The 18447-nt window shown below is 48.6% G+C and overlaps 67 non-coding genes across 67 annotated transcripts; all 67 read left to right on the top strand.

The window, feature by feature from the left end:
- The first annotated feature begins 75 nt into the window (after window positions 1-75).
- On the top strand, window positions 76-194 carry LOC138477391 (5S ribosomal RNA). The gene has a single exon (XR_011271355.1). It is a non-coding gene; the product is annotated as a 5S ribosomal RNA (ribosomal RNA).
- A 106-nt stretch (window positions 195-300) lies between these two features.
- On the top strand, window positions 301-419 carry LOC138477390 (5S ribosomal RNA). The gene has a single exon (XR_011271354.1). It is a non-coding gene; the product is annotated as a 5S ribosomal RNA (ribosomal RNA).
- A 106-nt stretch (window positions 420-525) lies between these two features.
- LOC138477389 (5S ribosomal RNA) lies at window positions 526-644 on the top strand. Its single transcript, XR_011271353.1, has one exon. It is a non-coding gene; the product is annotated as a 5S ribosomal RNA (ribosomal RNA).
- A 106-nt stretch (window positions 645-750) lies between these two features.
- LOC138477388 (5S ribosomal RNA) lies at window positions 751-869 on the top strand. The gene has a single exon (XR_011271352.1). It is a non-coding gene; the product is annotated as a 5S ribosomal RNA (ribosomal RNA).
- A 106-nt stretch (window positions 870-975) lies between these two features.
- On the top strand, window positions 976-1094 carry LOC138479963 (5S ribosomal RNA). The gene has a single exon (XR_011273689.1). It is a non-coding gene; the product is annotated as a 5S ribosomal RNA (ribosomal RNA).
- A 106-nt stretch (window positions 1095-1200) lies between these two features.
- Window positions 1201-1319, top strand: LOC138478559 (5S ribosomal RNA). Its single transcript, XR_011272416.1, has one exon. It is a non-coding gene; the product is annotated as a 5S ribosomal RNA (ribosomal RNA).
- Window positions 1320-1425: 106 nt separating this feature from the next.
- Window positions 1426-1544, top strand: LOC138477387 (5S ribosomal RNA). The gene has a single exon (XR_011271351.1). It is a non-coding gene; the product is annotated as a 5S ribosomal RNA (ribosomal RNA).
- A 106-nt stretch (window positions 1545-1650) lies between these two features.
- On the top strand, window positions 1651-1769 carry LOC138479459 (5S ribosomal RNA). The gene has a single exon (XR_011273232.1). It is a non-coding gene; the product is annotated as a 5S ribosomal RNA (ribosomal RNA).
- Window positions 1770-1875: 106 nt separating this feature from the next.
- Window positions 1876-1994, top strand: LOC138478543 (5S ribosomal RNA). Its single transcript, XR_011272401.1, has one exon. It is a non-coding gene; the product is annotated as a 5S ribosomal RNA (ribosomal RNA).
- Window positions 1995-2100: 106 nt separating this feature from the next.
- On the top strand, window positions 2101-2219 carry LOC138475178 (5S ribosomal RNA). The gene has a single exon (XR_011269346.1). It is a non-coding gene; the product is annotated as a 5S ribosomal RNA (ribosomal RNA).
- Window positions 2220-2325: 106 nt separating this feature from the next.
- Window positions 2326-2444, top strand: LOC138477386 (5S ribosomal RNA). Its single transcript, XR_011271350.1, has one exon. It is a non-coding gene; the product is annotated as a 5S ribosomal RNA (ribosomal RNA).
- Window positions 2445-2918: 474 nt separating this feature from the next.
- Window positions 2919-3037, top strand: LOC138477385 (5S ribosomal RNA). The gene has a single exon (XR_011271349.1). It is a non-coding gene; the product is annotated as a 5S ribosomal RNA (ribosomal RNA).
- A 106-nt stretch (window positions 3038-3143) lies between these two features.
- LOC138477383 (5S ribosomal RNA) lies at window positions 3144-3262 on the top strand. Its single transcript, XR_011271347.1, has one exon. It is a non-coding gene; the product is annotated as a 5S ribosomal RNA (ribosomal RNA).
- Window positions 3263-3368: 106 nt separating this feature from the next.
- LOC138477381 (5S ribosomal RNA) lies at window positions 3369-3487 on the top strand. Its single transcript, XR_011271346.1, has one exon. It is a non-coding gene; the product is annotated as a 5S ribosomal RNA (ribosomal RNA).
- A 474-nt stretch (window positions 3488-3961) lies between these two features.
- On the top strand, window positions 3962-4080 carry LOC138477380 (5S ribosomal RNA). The gene has a single exon (XR_011271345.1). It is a non-coding gene; the product is annotated as a 5S ribosomal RNA (ribosomal RNA).
- Window positions 4081-4186: 106 nt separating this feature from the next.
- On the top strand, window positions 4187-4305 carry LOC138477379 (5S ribosomal RNA). Its single transcript, XR_011271344.1, has one exon. It is a non-coding gene; the product is annotated as a 5S ribosomal RNA (ribosomal RNA).
- Window positions 4306-4411: 106 nt separating this feature from the next.
- On the top strand, window positions 4412-4530 carry LOC138478850 (5S ribosomal RNA). The gene has a single exon (XR_011272678.1). It is a non-coding gene; the product is annotated as a 5S ribosomal RNA (ribosomal RNA).
- Window positions 4531-5004: 474 nt separating this feature from the next.
- LOC138477728 (5S ribosomal RNA) lies at window positions 5005-5123 on the top strand. The gene has a single exon (XR_011271660.1). It is a non-coding gene; the product is annotated as a 5S ribosomal RNA (ribosomal RNA).
- Window positions 5124-5229: 106 nt separating this feature from the next.
- Window positions 5230-5348, top strand: LOC138477378 (5S ribosomal RNA). Its single transcript, XR_011271343.1, has one exon. It is a non-coding gene; the product is annotated as a 5S ribosomal RNA (ribosomal RNA).
- Window positions 5349-5454: 106 nt separating this feature from the next.
- On the top strand, window positions 5455-5573 carry LOC138477376 (5S ribosomal RNA). Its single transcript, XR_011271341.1, has one exon. It is a non-coding gene; the product is annotated as a 5S ribosomal RNA (ribosomal RNA).
- A 106-nt stretch (window positions 5574-5679) lies between these two features.
- On the top strand, window positions 5680-5798 carry LOC138477375 (5S ribosomal RNA). The gene has a single exon (XR_011271340.1). It is a non-coding gene; the product is annotated as a 5S ribosomal RNA (ribosomal RNA).
- A 106-nt stretch (window positions 5799-5904) lies between these two features.
- On the top strand, window positions 5905-6023 carry LOC138477374 (5S ribosomal RNA). The gene has a single exon (XR_011271339.1). It is a non-coding gene; the product is annotated as a 5S ribosomal RNA (ribosomal RNA).
- Window positions 6024-6129: 106 nt separating this feature from the next.
- On the top strand, window positions 6130-6248 carry LOC138477373 (5S ribosomal RNA). The gene has a single exon (XR_011271338.1). It is a non-coding gene; the product is annotated as a 5S ribosomal RNA (ribosomal RNA).
- Window positions 6249-6354: 106 nt separating this feature from the next.
- On the top strand, window positions 6355-6473 carry LOC138479962 (5S ribosomal RNA). The gene has a single exon (XR_011273688.1). It is a non-coding gene; the product is annotated as a 5S ribosomal RNA (ribosomal RNA).
- A 106-nt stretch (window positions 6474-6579) lies between these two features.
- LOC138478558 (5S ribosomal RNA) lies at window positions 6580-6698 on the top strand. The gene has a single exon (XR_011272415.1). It is a non-coding gene; the product is annotated as a 5S ribosomal RNA (ribosomal RNA).
- Window positions 6699-6804: 106 nt separating this feature from the next.
- On the top strand, window positions 6805-6923 carry LOC138477372 (5S ribosomal RNA). Its single transcript, XR_011271337.1, has one exon. It is a non-coding gene; the product is annotated as a 5S ribosomal RNA (ribosomal RNA).
- Window positions 6924-7029: 106 nt separating this feature from the next.
- LOC138479458 (5S ribosomal RNA) lies at window positions 7030-7148 on the top strand. The gene has a single exon (XR_011273231.1). It is a non-coding gene; the product is annotated as a 5S ribosomal RNA (ribosomal RNA).
- A 106-nt stretch (window positions 7149-7254) lies between these two features.
- On the top strand, window positions 7255-7373 carry LOC138477369 (5S ribosomal RNA). Its single transcript, XR_011271335.1, has one exon. It is a non-coding gene; the product is annotated as a 5S ribosomal RNA (ribosomal RNA).
- A 474-nt stretch (window positions 7374-7847) lies between these two features.
- Window positions 7848-7966, top strand: LOC138477368 (5S ribosomal RNA). The gene has a single exon (XR_011271334.1). It is a non-coding gene; the product is annotated as a 5S ribosomal RNA (ribosomal RNA).
- Window positions 7967-8072: 106 nt separating this feature from the next.
- Window positions 8073-8191, top strand: LOC138477367 (5S ribosomal RNA). Its single transcript, XR_011271333.1, has one exon. It is a non-coding gene; the product is annotated as a 5S ribosomal RNA (ribosomal RNA).
- Window positions 8192-8297: 106 nt separating this feature from the next.
- On the top strand, window positions 8298-8416 carry LOC138477366 (5S ribosomal RNA). Its single transcript, XR_011271332.1, has one exon. It is a non-coding gene; the product is annotated as a 5S ribosomal RNA (ribosomal RNA).
- Window positions 8417-8890: 474 nt separating this feature from the next.
- LOC138477365 (5S ribosomal RNA) lies at window positions 8891-9009 on the top strand. The gene has a single exon (XR_011271331.1). It is a non-coding gene; the product is annotated as a 5S ribosomal RNA (ribosomal RNA).
- A 106-nt stretch (window positions 9010-9115) lies between these two features.
- LOC138477364 (5S ribosomal RNA) lies at window positions 9116-9234 on the top strand. Its single transcript, XR_011271330.1, has one exon. It is a non-coding gene; the product is annotated as a 5S ribosomal RNA (ribosomal RNA).
- A 474-nt stretch (window positions 9235-9708) lies between these two features.
- Window positions 9709-9827, top strand: LOC138477726 (5S ribosomal RNA). The gene has a single exon (XR_011271658.1). It is a non-coding gene; the product is annotated as a 5S ribosomal RNA (ribosomal RNA).
- Window positions 9828-9933: 106 nt separating this feature from the next.
- LOC138477363 (5S ribosomal RNA) lies at window positions 9934-10052 on the top strand. The gene has a single exon (XR_011271329.1). It is a non-coding gene; the product is annotated as a 5S ribosomal RNA (ribosomal RNA).
- A 106-nt stretch (window positions 10053-10158) lies between these two features.
- LOC138477362 (5S ribosomal RNA) lies at window positions 10159-10277 on the top strand. The gene has a single exon (XR_011271328.1). It is a non-coding gene; the product is annotated as a 5S ribosomal RNA (ribosomal RNA).
- Window positions 10278-10383: 106 nt separating this feature from the next.
- Window positions 10384-10502, top strand: LOC138477361 (5S ribosomal RNA). The gene has a single exon (XR_011271327.1). It is a non-coding gene; the product is annotated as a 5S ribosomal RNA (ribosomal RNA).
- Window positions 10503-10608: 106 nt separating this feature from the next.
- Window positions 10609-10727, top strand: LOC138477359 (5S ribosomal RNA). Its single transcript, XR_011271326.1, has one exon. It is a non-coding gene; the product is annotated as a 5S ribosomal RNA (ribosomal RNA).
- Window positions 10728-10833: 106 nt separating this feature from the next.
- Window positions 10834-10952, top strand: LOC138479961 (5S ribosomal RNA). Its single transcript, XR_011273687.1, has one exon. It is a non-coding gene; the product is annotated as a 5S ribosomal RNA (ribosomal RNA).
- A 106-nt stretch (window positions 10953-11058) lies between these two features.
- LOC138478556 (5S ribosomal RNA) lies at window positions 11059-11177 on the top strand. The gene has a single exon (XR_011272413.1). It is a non-coding gene; the product is annotated as a 5S ribosomal RNA (ribosomal RNA).
- Window positions 11178-11283: 106 nt separating this feature from the next.
- LOC138477357 (5S ribosomal RNA) lies at window positions 11284-11402 on the top strand. The gene has a single exon (XR_011271324.1). It is a non-coding gene; the product is annotated as a 5S ribosomal RNA (ribosomal RNA).
- A 106-nt stretch (window positions 11403-11508) lies between these two features.
- On the top strand, window positions 11509-11627 carry LOC138479457 (5S ribosomal RNA). The gene has a single exon (XR_011273230.1). It is a non-coding gene; the product is annotated as a 5S ribosomal RNA (ribosomal RNA).
- A 106-nt stretch (window positions 11628-11733) lies between these two features.
- LOC138477356 (5S ribosomal RNA) lies at window positions 11734-11852 on the top strand. The gene has a single exon (XR_011271323.1). It is a non-coding gene; the product is annotated as a 5S ribosomal RNA (ribosomal RNA).
- Window positions 11853-11958: 106 nt separating this feature from the next.
- Window positions 11959-12077, top strand: LOC138477355 (5S ribosomal RNA). The gene has a single exon (XR_011271322.1). It is a non-coding gene; the product is annotated as a 5S ribosomal RNA (ribosomal RNA).
- A 106-nt stretch (window positions 12078-12183) lies between these two features.
- Window positions 12184-12302, top strand: LOC138477354 (5S ribosomal RNA). The gene has a single exon (XR_011271321.1). It is a non-coding gene; the product is annotated as a 5S ribosomal RNA (ribosomal RNA).
- Window positions 12303-12408: 106 nt separating this feature from the next.
- LOC138477353 (5S ribosomal RNA) lies at window positions 12409-12527 on the top strand. The gene has a single exon (XR_011271320.1). It is a non-coding gene; the product is annotated as a 5S ribosomal RNA (ribosomal RNA).
- A 106-nt stretch (window positions 12528-12633) lies between these two features.
- LOC138477352 (5S ribosomal RNA) lies at window positions 12634-12752 on the top strand. Its single transcript, XR_011271319.1, has one exon. It is a non-coding gene; the product is annotated as a 5S ribosomal RNA (ribosomal RNA).
- A 106-nt stretch (window positions 12753-12858) lies between these two features.
- LOC138477351 (5S ribosomal RNA) lies at window positions 12859-12977 on the top strand. Its single transcript, XR_011271318.1, has one exon. It is a non-coding gene; the product is annotated as a 5S ribosomal RNA (ribosomal RNA).
- Window positions 12978-13083: 106 nt separating this feature from the next.
- Window positions 13084-13202, top strand: LOC138479959 (5S ribosomal RNA). The gene has a single exon (XR_011273686.1). It is a non-coding gene; the product is annotated as a 5S ribosomal RNA (ribosomal RNA).
- Window positions 13203-13308: 106 nt separating this feature from the next.
- Window positions 13309-13427, top strand: LOC138478555 (5S ribosomal RNA). The gene has a single exon (XR_011272412.1). It is a non-coding gene; the product is annotated as a 5S ribosomal RNA (ribosomal RNA).
- A 106-nt stretch (window positions 13428-13533) lies between these two features.
- Window positions 13534-13651, top strand: LOC138479099 (5S ribosomal RNA). Its single transcript, XR_011272905.1, has one exon. It is a non-coding gene; the product is annotated as a 5S ribosomal RNA (ribosomal RNA).
- A 106-nt stretch (window positions 13652-13757) lies between these two features.
- Window positions 13758-13875, top strand: LOC138480085 (5S ribosomal RNA). The gene has a single exon (XR_011273800.1). It is a non-coding gene; the product is annotated as a 5S ribosomal RNA (ribosomal RNA).
- A 106-nt stretch (window positions 13876-13981) lies between these two features.
- On the top strand, window positions 13982-14100 carry LOC138477350 (5S ribosomal RNA). The gene has a single exon (XR_011271317.1). It is a non-coding gene; the product is annotated as a 5S ribosomal RNA (ribosomal RNA).
- Window positions 14101-14572: 472 nt separating this feature from the next.
- LOC138477348 (5S ribosomal RNA) lies at window positions 14573-14691 on the top strand. The gene has a single exon (XR_011271316.1). It is a non-coding gene; the product is annotated as a 5S ribosomal RNA (ribosomal RNA).
- A 106-nt stretch (window positions 14692-14797) lies between these two features.
- On the top strand, window positions 14798-14916 carry LOC138477347 (5S ribosomal RNA). Its single transcript, XR_011271315.1, has one exon. It is a non-coding gene; the product is annotated as a 5S ribosomal RNA (ribosomal RNA).
- A 106-nt stretch (window positions 14917-15022) lies between these two features.
- On the top strand, window positions 15023-15141 carry LOC138477345 (5S ribosomal RNA). The gene has a single exon (XR_011271313.1). It is a non-coding gene; the product is annotated as a 5S ribosomal RNA (ribosomal RNA).
- A 474-nt stretch (window positions 15142-15615) lies between these two features.
- Window positions 15616-15734, top strand: LOC138477344 (5S ribosomal RNA). The gene has a single exon (XR_011271312.1). It is a non-coding gene; the product is annotated as a 5S ribosomal RNA (ribosomal RNA).
- A 106-nt stretch (window positions 15735-15840) lies between these two features.
- LOC138477343 (5S ribosomal RNA) lies at window positions 15841-15959 on the top strand. The gene has a single exon (XR_011271311.1). It is a non-coding gene; the product is annotated as a 5S ribosomal RNA (ribosomal RNA).
- A 468-nt stretch (window positions 15960-16427) lies between these two features.
- On the top strand, window positions 16428-16546 carry LOC138477725 (5S ribosomal RNA). Its single transcript, XR_011271657.1, has one exon. It is a non-coding gene; the product is annotated as a 5S ribosomal RNA (ribosomal RNA).
- Window positions 16547-16652: 106 nt separating this feature from the next.
- LOC138477342 (5S ribosomal RNA) lies at window positions 16653-16771 on the top strand. Its single transcript, XR_011271310.1, has one exon. It is a non-coding gene; the product is annotated as a 5S ribosomal RNA (ribosomal RNA).
- A 106-nt stretch (window positions 16772-16877) lies between these two features.
- LOC138477341 (5S ribosomal RNA) lies at window positions 16878-16996 on the top strand. The gene has a single exon (XR_011271309.1). It is a non-coding gene; the product is annotated as a 5S ribosomal RNA (ribosomal RNA).
- A 106-nt stretch (window positions 16997-17102) lies between these two features.
- Window positions 17103-17221, top strand: LOC138477340 (5S ribosomal RNA). Its single transcript, XR_011271308.1, has one exon. It is a non-coding gene; the product is annotated as a 5S ribosomal RNA (ribosomal RNA).
- A 106-nt stretch (window positions 17222-17327) lies between these two features.
- Window positions 17328-17446, top strand: LOC138478118 (5S ribosomal RNA). The gene has a single exon (XR_011272015.1). It is a non-coding gene; the product is annotated as a 5S ribosomal RNA (ribosomal RNA).
- A 105-nt stretch (window positions 17447-17551) lies between these two features.
- LOC138479958 (5S ribosomal RNA) lies at window positions 17552-17670 on the top strand. The gene has a single exon (XR_011273685.1). It is a non-coding gene; the product is annotated as a 5S ribosomal RNA (ribosomal RNA).
- Window positions 17671-17775: 105 nt separating this feature from the next.
- LOC138480176 (5S ribosomal RNA) lies at window positions 17776-17895 on the top strand. The gene has a single exon (XR_011273883.1). It is a non-coding gene; the product is annotated as a 5S ribosomal RNA (ribosomal RNA).
- Window positions 17896-18000: 105 nt separating this feature from the next.
- Window positions 18001-18119, top strand: LOC138477339 (5S ribosomal RNA). The gene has a single exon (XR_011271307.1). It is a non-coding gene; the product is annotated as a 5S ribosomal RNA (ribosomal RNA).
- Window positions 18120-18224: 105 nt separating this feature from the next.
- LOC138479456 (5S ribosomal RNA) lies at window positions 18225-18343 on the top strand. The gene has a single exon (XR_011273229.1). It is a non-coding gene; the product is annotated as a 5S ribosomal RNA (ribosomal RNA).
- Window positions 18344-18447: the final 104 nt, after the last annotated feature.

Genomic DNA, 18447 nt, shown 5'->3' with positions numbered 1-18447 from the left:
TTTCTCAATTGCCTTTCAAAACTGCAAGGTCTAGCCGACTAGATGCTTAAAAGTACAAAACTCACTAGGCCCAGAGCCTACGGCCACACCACACTGAATGCGCCCGATCTCGTCTGATCTCGGAAGCTAAGCAGTGTCGGGCCTAGTTAGTACCTGGATGGGAGACCGCCTGGGAATACCAGGTGCTGTAGGCTTTTTCGTGCTCCAAGTTCAGGAAGTGAGCCATTTCTCAATTGCCTTTCAAAACTGCAAGGTCTAGCCGACTAGATGCTTAAAAGTACAAAACTCACTAGGCCCAGAGCCTACGGCCACACCACACTGAATGCGCCCGATCTCGTCTGATCTCGGAAGCTAAGCAGTGTCGGGCCTAGTTAGTACCTGGATGGGAGACCGCCTGGGAATACCAGGTGCTGTAGGCTTTTTTGTGCTCCAAATTCAGGAAGTGAGCCATTTCTCAATTGCCTTTCAAAACTGCAAGGTCTAGCCGACTAGATGCTTAAAAGTACAAAACTCACTAGGCCCAGAGCCTACGGCCACACCACACTGAATGCGCCCGATCTCGTCTGATCTCGGAAGCTAAGCAGTGTCGGGCCTAGTTAGTACCTGGATGGGAGACCGCCTGGGAATACCAGGTGCTGTAGGCTTTTTTGTGCTCCAAGTTCAGGAAGTGAGCCATTTCTCAATTGCCTTTCAAAACTGCAAGGTCTAGCCGACTAGATGCTTAAAAGTACAAAACTCACTAGGACCAGAGCCTACGGCCACACCACACTGAATGCGCCCGATCTCGTCTGATCTCGGAAGCTAAGCAGTGTCGGGCCTAGTTAGTACCTGGATGGGAGACCGCCTGGGAATACCAGGTGCTGTAGGCTTTTTTGTGCTCCAAGTTCAGGAAGTGAGCCATTTCTCAATTGCCTTTCAAAACTGCAAGGTCTAGCCGACTAGATGCTTAAAAGTACAAAACTCACTAGGCCCAGAGCCTACGGCCACACCACACTGAATGCGCCTGATCTCGTCTGATCTCGGAAGCTAAGCAGTGTCGGGCCTAGTTAGTAACTGGATGGGAGACCGCCTGGGAATACCAGGTGCTGTAGGCTTTTTTGTGCTCCAAGTTCAGGAAGTGAGCCATTTCTCAATTGCCTTTCAAAACTGCAAGGTCTAGCCGACTAGATGCTTAAAAGTACAAAACTCACTAGGCCCAGAGCCTACGGCCACACCACACTGAATGCGCCCGATCTCGTCTGATCTCGGAAGCTAAGCAGTGTCGGGCCTAGTTAGTACCTGGATGGGAGACCGCCTGGGAATACCAGGTGCTGTAGACTTTTTTGTGCTCCAAATTCAGGAAGTGAGCCATTTCTCAATTGCCTTTCAAAACTGCAAGGTCTAGCCGACTAGATGCTTAAAAGTACAAAACTCACTAGGCCGAGAGCCTACGGCCACACCACACTGAATGCGCCCGATCTCGTCTGATCTCGGAAGCTAAGCAGTGTCGGGCCTAGTTAGTACCTGGATGGGAGACCGCCTGGGAATACCAGGTGCTGTAGGCTTTTTTGTGCTCCAAGTTCAGGAAGTGAGCCATTTCTCAATTGCCTTTCAAAACTGCAAGGTCTAGCCGACTAGATGCTTAAAAGTACAAAACTCACTAGGCCCAGAGCCTACACCCACACCACACTGAATGCGCCCGATCTCGTCTGATCTCGGAAGCTAAGCAGTGTCGGGCCTAGTTAGTACCTGGATGGGAGACCGCCTGGGAATACCAGGTGCTGTAGGCTTTTTTGTGCTCCAAATTCAGGAAGTGAGCCATTTCTCAATTGCCTTTCAAAACTGCAAGGTCTAGCCGACTAGATGCTTAAAAGTACAAAACTCACTAGGCCCAGAGCCTACGGCCACACCACACTGAATGCGCCCGATCTCGTCTGATCTCGGAAGCTAAGCAGTGTCGGGCCTAGTTAGTACCTGGATGGGAGACTGCCTGGGAATACCAGGTGCTGTAGGCTTTTTTGTGCTCCAAGTTCAGGAAGTGAGCCATTTCTCAATTGCCTTTCAAAACTGCAAGGTCTAGCCGACTAGATGCTTAAAAGTACAAAACTCACTAGGCCCAGAGCCTACGGCCACACCACACTGAATGCGCCCGATCTCATCTGATCTCGGAAGCTAAGCAGTGTCGGGCCTAGTTAGTACCTGGATGGGAGACCGCCTGGGAATACCAGGTGCTGTAGGCTTTTTTGTGCTCCAAGTTCAGGAAGTGAGCCATTTCTCAATTGCCTTTCAAAACTGCAAGGTCTAGCCGACTAGATGCTTAAAAGTACAAAACTCACTAGGCCCAGAGCCTACGGCCACACCACACTGAATGCGCCCGATCTCGTCTGATCTCGGAAGCTAAGCAGTGTCGGGCCTAGTTAGTACCTGGATGGGAGACCGCCTGGGAATACCAGGTGCTGTAGGCTATTTTGTGCTCCATGATTAGTAATTGCACAACTTCTCAATTACTTTTCAAATTTGGTATGTTTCCAAAATAATTTTATCCCGTTTTATAGCGGAAATGTTGGACAACATTATGAGGGCTGGAGCTACCTATTTACATATAATTAGCATACAGGTAGTGTGTTCATGGGTAATAAATCGACTTTCACATGTAATGCAGTACAGAGAATATTGAGTCCTTCAAGAGGCATGAAAGAAAGCCGTTATTGTGTTGATTGTTCTCTCCACCTCCCTGCAACAGAAACAGGATGGATGGATTAAAGTTATCCTACCAGACATAGGAGTCCTGAATGGGCCCACCAGTCTTATATATCTCGCCTGATCGAGCCTGATCGAGCGCTGATCGAGCGATGAGCGTGGTATCATGTTGCAAGTGGCTGCATGGCTTAGCTTACTAAATGCAAATGCATAAGAGTAATATTCTTAGCATTTCTAGAGCCTACGGCCACACCACACTGAATGCGCCCGATCTCGTCTGATCTCGGAAGCTAAGCAGTGTCGGGCCTAGTTAGTACCTGGATGGGAGACCGCCTGGGAATACCAGGTGCTGTAGGCTTTTTTGTGCTCCAAGTTCAGGAAGTGAGCCATTTCTCAATTGCCTTTCAAAACTGCAAGGTCTAGCCGACTAGATGCTTAAAAGTACAAAACTCACTAGGCCCAGAGCCTACGGCCACACCACACTGAATGCGCCCGATCTCGTCTGATCTCGGAAGCTAAGCAGTGTCGGGCCTAGTTAGTACCTGGATGGGAGACCGCCTGGGAATACCAGGTGCTGTAGGCTTTTTTGTGCTCCAAGTTCAGGAAGTGAGCCATTTCTCAATTGCCTTTCAAAACTGCAAGGTCTAGCCGACTAGATGCTTAAAAGTACAAAACTCACTAGGCCCAGAGCCTACGGCCACACCACACTGAATGCGCCCGATCTCGTCTGATCTCGGAAGCTAAGCAGTGTCGGGCCTAGTTAGTACCTGGATGGGAGACCGCCTGGGAATACCAGGTGCTGTAGGCTATTTTGTGCTCCATGATTAGTAATTGCACAACTTCTCAATTACTTTTCAAATTTGGTATGTTTCCAAAATAATTTTATCCCGTTTTATAGCGGAAATGTTGGACAACATTATGAGGGCTGGAGCTACCTATTTACATATAATTAGCATACAGGTAGTGTGTTCATGGGTAATAAATCGACTTTCACATGTAATGCAGTACAGAGAATATTGAGTCCTTCAAGAGGCATGAAAGAAAGCCGTTATTGTGTTGATTGTTCTCTCCACCTCCCTGCAACAGAAACAGGATGGATGGATTAAAGTTATCCTACCAGACATAGGAGTCCTGAATGGGCCCACCAGTCTTATATATCTCGCCTGATCGAGCCTGATCGAGCGCTGATCGAGCGATGAGCGTGGTATCATGTTGCAAGTGGCTGCATGGCTTAGCTTACTAAATGCAAATGCATAAGAGTAATATTCTTAGCATTTCTAGAGCCTACGGCCACACCACACTGAATGCGCCCGATCTCGTCTGATCTCGGAAGCTAAGCAGTGTCGGGCCTAGTTAGTACCTGGATGGGAGACCGCCTGGGAATACCAGGTGCTGTAGGCTTTTTTGTGCTCCAAGTTCAGGAAGTGAGCCATTTCTCAATTGCCTTTCAAAACTGCAAGGTCTAGCCGACTAGATGCTTAAAAGTACAAAACTCACTAGGCCCAGAGCCTACGGCCACACCACACTGAATGCGCCCGATCTCGTCTGATCTCGGAAGCTAAGCAGTGTCGGGCCTAGTTAGTACCTGGATGGGAGACCGCCTGGGAATACCAGGTGCTGTAGGCTTTTTTGTGCTCCAAGTTCAGGAAGTGAGCCATTTCTCAATTGCCTTTCAAAACTGCAAGGTCTAGCCGACTAGATGCTTAAAAGTACAAAACTCACTAGGCCCAGAGCCTACGGCCACACCACACTGAATGCGCCCGATCTTGTCTGATCTCGGAAGCTAAGCAGTGTCGGGCCTAGTTAGTACCTGGATGGGAGACCGCCTGGGAATACCAGGTGCTGTAGGCTATTTTGTGCTCCATGATTAGTAATTGCACAACTTCTCAATTACTTTTCAAATTTGGTATGTTTCCAAAATAATTTTATCCCGTTTTATAGCGGAAATGTTGGACAACATTATGAGGGCTGGAGCTACCTATTTACATATAATTAGCATACAGGTAGTGTGTTCATGGGTAATAAATCGACTTTCACATGTAATGCAGTACAGAGAATATTGAGTCCTTCAAGAGGCATGAAAGAAAGCCGTTATTGTGTTGATTGTTCTCTCCACCTCCCTGCAACAGAAACAGGATGGATGGATTAAAGTTATCCTACCAGACATAGGAGTCCTGAATGGGCCCACCAGTCTTATATATCTCGCCTGATCGAGCCTGATCGAGCGCTGATCGAGCGATGAGCGTGGTATCATGTTGCAAGTGGCTGCATGGCTTAGCTTACTAAATGCAAATGCATAAGAGTAATATTCTTAGCATTTCTAGAGCCTACGGCCACACCACACTGAATGCGCCCGATCTCGTCTGATCTCGGAAGCTAAGCAGTGTCGGGCCTAGTTAGTACCTTGATGGGAGACCGCCTGGGAATACCAGGTGCTGTAGGCTTTTTTGTGCTCCAAGTTCAGGAAGTGAGCCATTTCTCAATTGCCTTTCAAAACTGCAAGGTCTAGCCGACTAGATGCTTAAAAGTACAAAACTCACTAGGCCCAGAGCCTACGGCCACACCACACTGAATGCGCCCGATCTCGTCTGATCTCGGAAGCTAAGCAGTGTCGGGCCTAGTTAGTACCTGGATGGGAGACCGCCTGGGAATACCAGGTGCTGTAGGCTTTTTCGTGCTCCAAGTTCAGGAAGTGAGCCATTTCTCAATTGCCTTTCAAAACTGCAAGGTCTAGCCGACTAGATGCTTAAAAGTACAAAACTCACTAGGCCCAGAGCCTACGGCCACACCACACTGAATGCGCCCGATCTCGTCTGATCTCGGAAGCTAAGCAGTGTCGGGCCTAGTTAGTACCTGGATGGGAGACCGCCTGGGAATACCAGGTGCTGTAGGCTTTTTTGTGCTCCAAATTCAGGAAGTGAGCCATTTCTCAATTGCCTTTCAAAACTGCAAGGTCTAGCCGACTAGATGCTTAAAAGTACAAAACTCACTAGGCCCAGAGCCTACGGCCACACCACACTGAATGCGCCCGATCTCGTCTGATCTCGGAAGCTAAGCAGTGTCGGGCCTAGTTAGTACCTGGATGGGAGACCGCCTGGGAATACCAGGTGCTGTAGGCTTTTTTGTGCTCCAAATTCAGGAAGTGAGCCATTTCTCAATTGCCTTTCAAAACTGCAAGGTCTAGCCGACTAGATGCTTAAAAGTACAAAACTCACTAGGCCCAGAGCCTACGGCCACACCACACTGAATGCGCCCGATCTCGTCTGATCTCGGAAGCTAAGCAGTGTCGGGCCTAGTTAGTACCTGGATGGGAGACCGCCTGGGAATACCAGGTGCTGTAGGCTTTTTTGTGCTCCAAGTTCAGGAAGTGAGCCATTTCTCAATTGCCTTTCAAAACTGCAAGGTCTAGCCGACTAGATGCTTAAAAGTACAAAACTCACTAGGACCAGAGCCTACGGCCACACCACACTGAATGCGCCCGATCTCGTCTGATCTCGGAAGCTAAGCAGTGTCGGGCCTAGTTAGTACCTGGATGGGAGACCGCCTGGGAATACCAGGTGCTGTAGGCTTTTTTGTGCTCCAAGTTCAGGAAGTGAGCCATTTCTCAATTGCCTTTCAAAACTGCAAGGTCTAGCCGACTAGATGCTTAAAAGTACAAAACTCACTAGGCCCAGAGCCTACGGCCACACCACACTGAATGCGCCTGATCTCGTCTGATCTCGGAAGCTAAGCAGTGTCGGGCCTAGTTAGTAACTGGATGGGAGACCGCCTGGGAATACCAGGTGCTGTAGGCTTTTTTGTGCTCCAAGTTCAGGAAGTGAGCCATTTCTCAATTGCCTTTCAAAACTGCAAGGTCTAGCCGACTAGATGCTTAAAAGTACAAAACTCACTAGGCCCAGAGCCTACGGCCACACCACACTGAATGCGCCCGATCTCGTCTGATCTCGGAAGCTAAGCAGTGTCGGGCCTAGTTAGTACCTGGATGGGAGACCGCCTGGGAATACCAGGTGCTGTAGACTTTTTTGTGCTCCAAATTCAGGAAGTGAGCCATTTCTCAATTGCCTTTCAAAACTGCAAGGTCTAGCCGACTAGATGCTTAAAAGTACAAAACTCACTAGGCCGAGAGCCTACGGCCACACCACACTGAATGCGCCCGATCTCGTCTGATCTCGGAAGCTAAGCAGTGTCGGGCCTAGTTAGTACCTGGATGGGAGACCGCCTGGGAATACCAGGTGCTGTAGGCTTTTTTGTGCTCCAAGTTCAGGAAGTGAGCCATTTCTCAATTGCCTTTCAAAACTGCAAGGTCTAGCCGACTAGATGCTTAAAAGTACAAAACTCACTAGGCCCAGAGCCTACACCCACACCACACTGAATGCGCCCGATCTCGTCTGATCTCGGAAGCTAAGCAGTGTCGGGCCTAGTTAGTACCTGGATGGGAGACCGCCTGGGAATACCAGGTGCTGTAGGCTTTTTTGTGCTCCAAATTCAGGAAGTGAGCCATTTCTCAATTGCCTTTCAAAACTGCAAGGTCTAGCCGACTAGATGCTTAAAAGTACAAAACTCACTAGGCCCAGAGCCTACGGCCACACCACACTGAATGCGCCCGATCTCGTCTGATCTCGGAAGCTAAGCAGTGTCGGGCCTAGTTAGTACCTGGATGGGAGACCGCCTGGGAATACCAGGTGCTGTAGGCTATTTTGTGCTCCATGATTAGTAATTGCACAACTTCTCAATTACTTTTCAAATTTGGTATGTTTCCAAAATAATTTTATCCCGTTTTATAGCGGAAATGTTGGACAACATTATGAGGGCTGGAGCTACCTATTTACATATAATTAGCATACAGGTAGTGTGTTCATGGGTAATAAATCGACTTTCACATGTAATGCAGTACAGAGAATATTGAGTCCTTCAAGAGGCATGAAAGAAAGCCGTTATTGTGTTGATTGTTCTCTCCACCTCCCTGCAACAGAAACAGGATGGATGGATTAAAGTTATCCTACCAGACATAGGAGTCCTGAATGGGCCCACCAGTCTTATATATCTCGCCTGATCGAGCCTGATCGAGCGCTGATCGAGCGATGAGCGTGGTATCATGTTGCAAGTGGCTGCATGGCTTAGCTTACTAAATGCAAATGCATAAGAGTAATATTCTTAGCATTTCTAGAGCCTACGGCCACACCACACTGAATGCGCCCGATCTCGTCTGATCTCGGAAGCTAAGCAGTGTCGGGCCTAGTTAGTACCTGGATGGGAGACCGCCTGGGAATACCAGGTGCTGTAGGCTTTTTTGTGCTCCAAGTTCAGGAAGTGAGCCATTTCTCAATTGCCTTTCAAAACTGCAAGGTCTAGCCGACTAGATGCTTAAAAGTACAAAACTCACTAGGCCCAGAGCCTACGGCCACACCACACTGAATGCGCCCGATCTCGTCTGATCTCGGAAGCTAAGCAGTGTCGGGCCTAGTTAGTACCTGGATGGGAGACCGCCTGGGAATACCAGGTGCTGTAGGCTTTTTTGTGCTCCAAATTCAGGAAGTGAGCCATTTCTCAATTGCCTTTCAAAACTGCAAGGTCTAGCCGACTAGATGCTTAAAAGTACAAAACTCACTAGGCCCAGAGCCTACGGCCACACCACACTGAATGCGCCCGATCTCGTCTGATCTCGGAAGCTAAGCAGTGTCGGGCCTAGTTAGTACCTGGATGGGAGACCGCCTGGGAATACCAGGTGCTGTAGGCTATTTTGTGCTCCATGATTAGTAATTGCACAACTTCTCAATTACTTTTCAAATTTGGTATGTTTCCAAAATAATTTTATCCCGTTTTATAGCGGAAATGTTGGACAACATTATGAGGGCTGGAGCTACCTATTTACATATAATTAGCATACAGGTAGTGTGTTCATGGGTAATAAATCGACTTTCACATGTAATGCAGTACAGAGAATATTGAGTCCTTCAAGAGGCATGAAAGAAAGCCGTTATTGTGTTGATTGTTCTCTCCACCTCCCTGCAACAGAAACAGGATGGATGGATTAAAGTTATCCTACCAGACATAGGAGTCCTGAATGGGCCCACCAGTCTTATATATCTCGCCTGATCGAGCCTGATCGAGCGCTGATCGAGCGATGAGCGTGGTATCATGTTGCAAGTGGCTGCATGGCTTAGCTTACTAAATGCAAATGCATAAGAGTAATATTCTTAGCATTTCTAGAGCCTACGGCCACACCACACTGAATGCGCCCGATCTCGTCTGATCTCGGAAGCTAAGCAGTGTCGGGCCTAGTTAGTACCTGGATGGGAGACCGCCTGGGAATACCAGGTGCTGTAGGCTTTTTTGTGCTCCAAGTTCAGGAAGTGAGCCATTTCTCAATTGCCTTTCAAAACTGCAAGGTCTAGCCGACTAGATGCTTAAAAGTACAAAACTCACTAGGCCCAGAGCCTACGGCCACACCACACTGAATGCGCCCGATCTCGTCTGATCTCGGAAGCTAAGCAGTGTCGGGCCTAGTTAGTACCTGGATGGGAGACCGCCTGGGAATACCAGGTGCTGTAGGCTATTTTGTGCTCCATGATTAGTAATTGCACAACTTCTCAATTACTTTTCAAATTTGGTATGTTTCCAAAATAATTTTATCCCGTTTTATAGCGGAAATGTTGGACAACATTATGAGGGCTGGAGCTACCTATTTACATATAATTAGCATACAGGTAGTGTGTTCATGGGTAATAAATCGACTTTCACATGTAATGCAGTACAGAGAATATTGAGTCCTTCAAGAGGCATGAAAGAAAGCCGTTATTGTGTTGATTGTTCTCTCCACCTCCCTGCAACAGAAACAGGATGGATGGATTAAAGTTATCCTACCAGACATAGGAGTCCTGAATGGGCCCACCAGTCTTATATATCTCGCCTGATCGAGCCTGATCGAGCGCTGATCGAGCGATGAGCGTGGTATCATGTTGCAAGTGGCTGCATGGCTTAGCTTACTAAATGCAAATGCATAAGAGTAATATTCTTAGCATTTCTAGAGCCTACGGCCACACCACACTGAATGCGCCCGATCTCGTCTGATCTCGGAAGCTAAGCAGTGTCGGGCCTAGTTAGTACCTTGATGGGAGACCGCCTGGGAATACCAGGTGCTGTAGGCTTTTTTGTGCTCCAAGTTCAGGAAGTGAGCCATTTCTCAATTGCCTTTCAAAACTGCAAGGTCTAGCCGACTAGATGCTTAAAAGTACAAAACTCACTAGGCCCAGAGCCTACGGCCACACCACACTGAATGCGCCCGATCTCGTCTGATCTCGGAAGCTAAGCAGTGTCGGGCCTAGTTAGTACCTGGATGGGAGACCGCCTGGGAATACCAGGTGCTGTAGGCTTTTTCGTGCTCCAAGTTCAGGAAGTGAGCCATTTCTCAATTGCCTTTCAAAACTGCAAGGTCTAGCCGACTAGATGCTTAAAAGTACAAAACTCACTAGGCCCAGAGCCTACGGCCACACCACACTGAATGCGCCCGATCTCGTCTGATCTCGGAAGCTAAGCAGTGTCGGGCCTAGTTAGTACCTGGATGGGAGACCGCCTGGGAATACCAGGTGCTGTAGGCTTTTTTGTGCTCCAAATTCAGGAAGTGAGCCATTTCTCAATTGCCTTTCAAAACTGCAAGGTCTAGCCGACTAGATGCTTAAAAGTACAAAACTCACTAGGCCCAGAGCCTACGGCCACACCACACTGAATGCGCCCGATCTCGTCTGATCTCGGAAGCTAAGCAGTGTCGGGCCTAGTTAGTACCTGGATGGGAGACCGCCTGGGAATACCAGGTGCTGTAGGCTTTTTTGTGCTCCAAGTTCAGGAAGTGAGCCATTTCTCAATTGCCTTTCAAAACTGCAAGGTCTAGCCGACTAGATGCTTAAAAGTACAAAACTCACTAGGACCAGAGCCTACGGCCACACCACACTGAATGCGCCCGATCTCGTCTGATCTCGGAAGCTAAGCAGTGTCGGGCCTAGTTAGTACCTGGATGGGAGACCGCCTGGGAATACCAGGTGCTGTAGGCTTTTTTGTGCTCCAAGTTCAGGAAGTGAGCCATTTCTCAATTGCCTTTCAAAACTGCAAGGTCTAGCCGACTAGATGCTTAAAAGTACAAAACTCACTAGGCCCAGAGCCTACGGCCACACCACACTGAATGCGCCTGATCTCGTCTGATCTCGGAAGCTAAGCAGTGTCGGGCCTAGTTAGTAACTGGATGGGAGACCGCCTGGGAATACCAGGTGCTGTAGGCTTTTTTGTGCTCCAAGTTCAGGAAGTGAGCCATTTCTCAATTGCCTTTCAAAACTGCAAGGTCTAGCCGACTAGATGCTTAAAAGTACAAAACTCACTAGGCCCAGAGCCTACGGCCACACCACACTGAATGCGCCCGATCTCGTCTGATCTCGGAAGCTAAGCAGTGTCGGGCCTAGTTAGTACCTGGATGGGAGACCGCCTGGGAATACCAGGTGCTGTAGACTTTTTTGTGCTCCAAATTCAGGAAGTGAGCCATTTCTCAATTGCCTTTCAAAACTGCAAGGTCTAGCCGACTAGATGCTTAAAAGTACAAAACTCACTAGGCCGAGAGCCTACGGCCACACCACACTGAATGCGCCCGATCTCGTCTGATCTCGGAAGCTAAGCAGTGTCGGGCCTAGTTAGTACCTGGATGGGAGACCGCCTGGGAATACCAGGTGCTGTAGGCTTTTTTGTGCTCCAAGTTCAGGAAGTGAGCCATTTCTCAATTGCCTTTCAAAACTGCAAGGTCTAGCCGACTAGATGCTTAAAAGTACAAAACTCACTAGGCCCAGAGCCTACACCCACACCACACTGAATGCGCCCGATCTCGTCTGATCTCGGAAGCTAAGCAGTGTCGGGCCTAGTTAGTACCTGGATGGGAGACCGCCTGGGAATACCAGGTGCTGTAGGCTTTTTTGTGCTCCAAATTCAGGAAGTGAGCCATTTCTCAATTGCCTTTCAAAACTGCAAGGTCTAGCCGACTAGATGCTTAAAAGTACAAAACTCACTAGGCCCAGAGCCTACGGCCACACCACACTGAATGCGCCCGATCTCGTCTGATCTCGGAAGCTAAGCAGTGTCGGGCCTAGTTAGTACCTGGATGGGAGACCGCCTGGGAATACCAGGTGCTGTAGGCTTTTTTGTGCTCCAAGTTCAGGAAGTGAGCCATTTCTCAATTGCCTTTCAAAACTGCAAGGTCTAGCCGACTAGATGCTTAAAAGTACAAAACTCACTAGGCCCAGAGCCTACGGCCACACCACACTGAATGCGCCCGATCTCGTCTGATCTCGGAAGCTAAGCAGTGTCGGGCCTAGTTAGTACCTGGATGGGAGACCGCCTGGGAATACCAGGTGCTGTAGGCTTTTTCGTGCTCCAAGTTCAGGAAGTGAGCCATTTCTCAATTGCCTTTCAAAACTGCAAGGTCTAGCCGACTAGATGCTTAAAAGTACAAAACTCACTAGGCCCAGAGCCTACGGCCACACCACACTGAATGCGCCCGATCTCGTCTGATCTCGGAAGCTAAGCAGTGTCGGGCCTAGTTAGTACCTGGATGGGAGACCGCCTGGGAATACCAGGTGCTGTAGGCTTTTTTGTGCTCCAAATTCAGGAAGTGAGCCATTTCTCAATTGCCTTTCAAAACTGCAAGGTCTAGCCGACTAGATGCTTAAAAGTACAAAACTCACTAGGCCCAGAGCCTACGGCCACACCACACTGAATGCGCCCGATCTCGTCTGATCTCGGAAGCTAAGCAGTGTCGGGCCTAGTTAGTACCTGGATGGGAGACCGCCTGGGAATACCAGGTGCTGTAGGCTTTTTTGTGCTCCAAATTCAGGAAGTGAGCCATTTCTCAATTGCCTTTCAAAACTGCAAGGTCTAGCCGACTAGATGCTTAAAAGTACAAAACTCACTAGGCCCAGAGCCTACGGCCACACCACACTGAATGCGCCCGATCTCGTCTGATCTCGGAAGCTAAGCAGTGTCGGGCCTAGTTAGTACCTGGATGGGAGACCGCCTGGGAATACCAGGTGCTGTAGGCTTTTTTGTGCTCCAAGTTCAGGAAGTGAGCCATTTCTCAATTGCCTTTCAAAACTGCAAGGTCTAGCCGACTAGATGCTTAAAAGTACAAAACTCACTAGGACCAGAGCCTACGGCCACACCACACTGAATGCGCCCGATCTCGTCTGATCTCGGAAGCTAAGCAGTGTCGGGCCTAGTTAGTACCTGGATGGGAGACCGCCTGGGAATACCAGGTGCTGTAGGCTTTTTTGTGCTCCAAGTTCAGGAAGTGAGCCATTTCTCAATTGCCTTTCAAAACTGCAAGGTCTAGCCGACTAGATGCTTAAAAGTACAAAACTCACTAGGCCCAGAGCCTACGGCCACACCACACTGAATGCGCCTGATCTCGTCTGATCTCGGAAGCTAAGCAGTGTCGGGCCTAGTTAGTAACTGGATGGGAGACCGCCTGGGAATACCAGGTGCTGTAGGCTTTTTTGTGCTCCAAGTTCAGGAAGTGAGCCATTTCTCAATTGCCTTTCAAAACTGCAAGGTCTAGCCGACTAGATGCTTAAAAGTACAAAACTCACTAGGCCCAGAGCCTACGGCCACACCACACTGAATGCGCCCGATCTCGTCTGATCTCGGAAGCTAAGCAGTGTCGGGCCTAGTTAGTACCTGGATGGGAGACCGCCTGGGAATACCAGGTGCTGTAGACTTTTTTGTGCTCCAAATTCAGGAAGTGAGCCATTTCTCAATTGCCTTTCAAAACTGCAAGGTCTAGCCGACTAGATGCTTAAAAGTACAAAACTCACTAGGCCGAGAGCCTACGGCCACACCACACTGAATGCGCCCGATCTCGTCTGATCTCGGAAGCTAAGCAGTGTCGGGCCTAGTAGTACCTGGATGGGAGACCGCCTGGGAATACCAGGTGCTGTAGGCTTTTTTGTGCTCCAAGTTCAGGAAGTGAGCCATTTCTCAATTGCCTTTCAAAACTGCAAGGTCTAGCCGACTAGATGCTTAAAAGTACAAAACTCACTAGGCCCAGAGCCTACAGCCACACCACACTGAATGCGCCGATCTCGTCTGATCTCGGAAGCTAAGCAGTGTCGGGCCTAGTTAGTACCTGGATGGGAGACCGCCTGGGAATACCAGGTGCTGTAGGCTTTTTTGTGCTCCAAATTCAGGAAGTGAGCCATTTCTCAATTGCCTTTCAAAACTGCAAGGTCTAGCCGACTAGATGCTTAAAAGTACAAAACTCACTAGGCCCAGAGCCTACGGCCACACCACACTGAATGCGCCCGATCTCGTCTGATCTCGGAAGCTAAGCAGTGTCGGGCCTAGTTAGTACCTGGATGGGAGACCGCCTGGGAATACCAGGTGCTGTAGGCTATTTTGTGCTCCATGATTAGTAATTGCACAACTTCTCAATTACTTTTCAAATTTGGTATGTTTCCAAAATAATTTTATCCCGTTTTATAGCGGAAATGTTGGACAACATTATGAGGGCTGGAGCTACCTATTTACATATAATTAGCATACAGGTAGTGTGTTCATGGGTAATAAATCGACTTTCACATGTAATGCAGTACAGAGAATATTGAGTCCTTCAAGAGGCATGAAAGAAAGCCGTTATTGTGTTGATTGTTCTCTCCACCTCCTGCAACAGAAACAGGATGGATGGATTAAAGTTATCCTACCAGACATAGGAGTCTGAATGGGCCCACCAGTCTTATATATCTCGCCTGATCGAGCCTGATCGAGCGCTGATCGAGCGATGAGCGTGGTATCATGTTGCAAGTGGCTGCATGGCTTAGCTTACTAAATGCAAATGCATAAGAGTAATATTCTTAGCATTTCTAGAGCCTACGGCCACACCACACTGAATGCGCCCGATCTCGTCTGATCTCGGAAGCTAAGCAGTGTCGGGCCTAGTTAGTACCTGGATGGGAGACCGCCTGGGAATACCAGGTGCTGTAGGCTTTTTTGTGCTCCAAGTTCAGGAAGTGAGCCATTTCTCAATTGCCTTTCAAAACTGCAAGGTCTAGCCGACTAGATGCTTAAAAGTACAAAACTCACTAGGCCCAGAGCCTACGGCCACACCACACTGAATGCGCCCGATCTCGTCTGATCTCGGAAGCTAAGCAGTGTCGGGCCTAGTTAGTACCTGGATGGGAGACCGCCTGGGAATACCAGGTGCTGTAGGCTTTTTTGTGCTCCAAATTCAGGAAGTGAGCCATTTCTCAATTGCCTTTCAAAACTGCAAGGTCTAGCCGACTAGATGCTTAAAAGTACAAAACTCACTAGGCCCAGAGCCTACGGCCACACCACACTGAATGCGCCCGATCTCGTCTGATCTCGGAAGCTAAGCAGTGTCGGGCCTAGTTAGTACCTGGATGGGAGACCGCCTGGGAATACCAGGTGCTGTAGGCTATTTTGTGCTCCATGATTAGTAATTGCACAACTTCTCAATTACTTTTCAAATTTGGTATGTTTCCAAAATAATTTTATCCCGTTTTATAGCGGAAATGTTGGACAACATTATGAGGGCTGGAGCTACCTATTTACATATAATTAGCATACAGGTAGTGTGTTCATGGGTAATAAATCGACTTTCACATGTAATGCAGTACAGAGAATATTGAGTCCTTCAAGAGGCATGAAAGAAAGCCGTTATTGTGTTGATTGTTCTCTCCACCTCCCTGCAACAGAAACAGGATGGATGGATTAAAGTTATCCTACCAGACATAGGAGTCCTGAATGGGCCCACCAGTCTTATATATCTCGCCTGATCGAGCCTGATCGAGCGCTGATCGAGCGATGAGCGTGGTATCATGTTGCAAGTGGCTGCATGGCTTAGCTTACTAAATGCAAATGCATAAGAGTAATATTCTTAGCATTTCTAGAGCCTACGGCCACACCACACTGAATGCGCCCGATCTCGTCTGATCTCGGAAGCTAAGCAGTGTCGGGCCTAGTTAGTACCTGGATGGGAGACCGCCTGGGAATACCAGGTGCTGTAGGCTTTTTTGTGCTCCAAGTTCAGGAAGTGAGCCATTTCTCAATTGCCTTTCAAAACTGCAAGGTCTAGCCGACTAGATGCTTAAAAGTACAAAACTCACTAGGCCCAGAGCCTACGGCCACACCACACTGAATGCGCCCGATCTCGTCTGATCTCGGAAGCTAAGCAGTGTCGGGCCTAGTTAGTACCTGGATGGGAGACCGCCTGGGAATACCAGGTGCTGTAGGCTATTTTGTGCTCCATGATTAGTAATTGCACAACTTCTCAATTACTTTTCAAATTTGGTATGTTTCCAAAATAATTTTATCCCGTTTTATAGCGGAAATGTTGGACAACATTATGAGGCTGGGAGCTACCTATTTACATATAATTAGCATACAGGTAGTGTGTTCATGGGTAATAATCGACTTTCACATGTAATGCAGTACAGAGAATATTGAGTCCTTCAAGAGGCATGAAAGAAAGCCTTATTGTGTTGATTGTTCTCTCCACCTCCCTGCAACAGAAACAGGATGGATGGATTAAAGTTATCCTACCAGACATAGGAGTCCTGAATGGGCCCACCAGTCTTATATATCTCGCCTGATTCGAGCCTGATCGAGCGCTGATCGAGCGATGAGCGTGGTATCATGTTGCAAGTGGCTGCATGGCTAGCTTACATGCAAATGCATAAGAGTAATATTCTTAGCTTTCTAGAGCCTACGGCCACACCACACTGAATGCGCCCGATCTCGTCTGATCTCGGAAGCTAAGCAGTGTCGGGCCTAGTTAGTACCTTGATGGGAGACCGCCTGGGAATACCAGGTGCTGTAGGCTTTTTTGTGCTCCAAGTTCAGGAAGTGAGCCATTTCTCAATTGCCTTTCAAAACTGCAAGGTCTAGCCGACTAGATGCTTAAAAGTACAAAACTCACTAGGCCCAGAGCCTACGGCCACACCACACTGAATGCGCCCGATCTCGTCTGATCTCGGAAGCTAAGCAGTGTCGGGCCTAGTTAGTACCTGGATGGGAGACCGCCTGGGAATACCAGGTGCTGTAGGCTTTTTCGTGCTCCAAGTTCAGGAAGTGAGCCATTTCTCAATTGCCTTTCAAAACTGCAAGGTCTAGCCGACTAGATGCTTAAAAGTACAAAACTCACTAGGCCCAGAGCCTACGGCCACACCACACTGAATGCGCCCGATCTCGTCTGATCTCGGAAGCTAAGCAGTGTCGGGCCTAGTTAGTACCTGGATGGGAGACCGCCTGGGAATACCAGGTGCTGTAGGCTTTTTTGTGCTCCAAATTCAGGAAGTGAGCCATTTCTCAATTGCCTTTCAAAACTGCAAGGTCTAGCCGACTAGATGCTTAAAAGTACAAAACTCACTAGGCCCAGAGCCTACGGCCACACCACACTGAATGCGCCCGATCTCGTCTGATCTCGGAAGCTAAGCAGTGTCGGGCCTAGTTAGTACCTGGATGGGAGACCGCCTGGGAATACCAGGTGCTGTAGGCTTTTTTGTGCTCCAAGTTCAGGAAGTGAGCCATTTCTCAATTGCCTTTCAAAACTGCAAGGTCTAGCCGACTAGATGCTTAAAAGTACAAAACTCACTAGGACCAGAGCCTACGGCCACACCACACTGAATGCGCCTGATCTCGTCTGATCTCGGAAGCTAAGCAGTGTCGGGCCTAGTTAGTACCTGGATGGGAGACCGCCTGGGAATACCAGGTGCTGTAGGCTTTTTTGTGCTCCAAGTTCAGGAAGTGAGCCATTTCTCAATTGCCTTTCAAACTGCAAGGTCTAGCCGACTAGATGCTTAAAAGTACAAAACTCACTAGGCCCAGAGCCTACGGCCACACCACACTGAATGCGCCTGATCTCGTCTGATCTCGGAAGCTAAGCAGTGTCGGGCCTAGTTAGTAACTGGATGGGAGACCGCCTGGGAATACCAGGTGCTGTAGGCTTTTTTGTGCTCCAAGTTCAGGAAGTGAGCCATTTCTCAATTGCCTTTCAAAACTGCAAGGTCTAGCCGACTAGATGCTTAAAAGTACAAAACTCACTAGGCCAGAGCCTACGGCCCACACCACACTGAATGCGCCCGATCTCGTCTGATCTCGGAAGCTAAGCAGTGTCGGGCCTAGTTAGTACCTGGATGGGAGACCGCCTGGGAATACCAGGTGCTGTAGACTTTTTGTGCTCCAAATTCAGGAAGTGAGCCATTTCTCAATTGCCTTTCAAAACTGCAAGGTCTAGCCGACTAGATGCTTAAAAGTACAAAACTCACTAGGCCGAGAGCCTACGGCCACACCACACTGAATGCGCCCGATCTCGTCTGATCTCGGAAGCTAAGCAGTGTCGGGCCTAGTTAGTACCTGGATGGGAGACCGCCTGGGAATACCAGGTGCTGTAGGCTTTTTTGTGCTCCAAGTTCAGGAAGTGAGCCATTTCTCAATTGCCTTTCAAACTGCAAGGTCTAGCCGACTAGATGCTTAAAAGTACAAAACTCACTAGGCCCAGAGCCTACACCCACACCACACTGAATGCGCCCGATCTCGTCTGATCTCGGAAGCTAAGCAGTGTCGGGCCTAGTTAGTACCTGGATGGGAGACCGCCTGGGAATACCAGGTGCTGTAGGCTTTTTTGTGCTCCCAAGTTCAGGAAGTGAGCCATTTCTCAATTGCCTTTCAAAACTGCAAGGTCTAGCCGACTAGATGCTTAAAAGTACAAAACTCACTAGGCCC

This window comes from Ambystoma mexicanum, chromosome 8, assembly GCF_040938575.1.
Source record: "Ambystoma mexicanum isolate Mex_15411 chromosome 8, UKY_AmexF1_1, whole genome shotgun sequence".
NCBI lineage: Eukaryota > Metazoa > Chordata > Amphibia > Caudata > Ambystomatidae > Ambystoma > Ambystoma mexicanum.
Note: the sequence above shows the minus strand (reverse complement) of the source record. Positions and strands in the feature narration are given on the sequence as shown.